Consider the following 1460-nt stretch of genomic DNA (forward strand, 5'->3'; position numbering starts at 1 on the left):
TTTGTAGACCAGGCTGGCCTCGAACTCAGAAATCCACCTGCCTCTGCCTCCCAAGTGCTGGGATTAAAGGCATGTGCCACCACGCCCAGCGAAATATTATTTTTAAAAAGGAGCAAGGGGCTGGAGAGATGAGTCATGCTTGAGTGTTTGCTTCCTGCTCTTCCTGCAGCCCTGAGTTTTGTTCCCAGCACCCACGTGGGGCAACTTCCAACTGCCTTTAATCCCAGTTCCGAGGGATCCTGTGCCCTTTTCTGTTCTCTGTAGCACCTGAAAACACACACACACATACACACTCACATTCATACACCCACACAAAGTAATCTTTTATTTAAAAGCCTGGCTGGAGATGGCTCTGCAGTTAAGAGCACTGGCTCTGGTACAGGACCTGGGTTCAGTTCCTAGCTGTCTCTAACCCAGTTCTAGAAGATCTAGCATCCTCTTTTGGCTTCCATGGGCACCAGGCATACAGATGGTACATATATGCAGGCAAATACTCATACACATACAATAATAATACATATTTTAAAAGAGTGGGCATGGTATGACACATGCCTTCAATCCATTCCGGTAGCAAGGGCAAACAGGACTGTGTGCCATCCTAGTTTCCATAGCAAGCCAGGCCAGTCTGAACTGCACAGTGACAGACACCCTGTCTCCAGGATTGGAGGCATATGTCCATAATCCCATAATCCCAGCATGCACTTGGGAGACCTCAAATTTGATGCTATCCAGAGAGAGACTCTGCACTGTGGATTTGTCTGACAAACAGTACAGAATATATAATAAACTCTTATAGTCTGCCAGTGGGAGCTAATGCCTGCAATCCCAGCACTCGGGAGGCTGGGGGACAAAACCAATCTGAGATATGGTGTAAATTCAGGGCTACCCTGGGCTCCAGCCCAAGCAACAAGACAGTAACTAACACACTACATCAATGTCTCATCAGAGTTCCTGGAACACTTAGTTAAATGCAGATTCCCTTTCTTTGCTTTTGGGGACCAGTGTGAGGCATGAGAGTCTGCCTGTTTAATAATAAAGGTGACAGCTGAAGGTGGCCACAGGTCACAGTTTGGATGATGCTACTAAAGACTGGAGAAGCAGAAGGTGTCAGATGCCCCAGCAAGGTACATGCATATGTTTCAAATGAATATGCAAGAGCCAAGCATGGTGGACTATAATCCCAGCACTCAGGAGGGATAAGCAGGCAGATCTCTGTGAATTCTAGGCCAGCCTGGTCTACAAAGGGAGTTCCAGGCCAGCAAGGGATACATAGTGATGCCTTGTCTCAAGAAAAAAAAAAAAAAAAGAAAGAAAAAGAAAAAGAAAAGAAAGGAAGGAAGGAAGGAAGGAAGAAAGGAAAGAAAAAATACAGATTAAAAAAAAATACAGATGAATTTTTTTTCTTCTTATTTAGTGCAGCCCAGGCTGGCCTGGAACTCAGGGTGTGGCTAATGATGGCC

Source organism: Mus pahari, chromosome 1 (assembly GCF_900095145.1).
Source record: "Mus pahari chromosome 1, PAHARI_EIJ_v1.1, whole genome shotgun sequence".
NCBI lineage: Eukaryota > Metazoa > Chordata > Mammalia > Rodentia > Muridae > Mus > Mus pahari.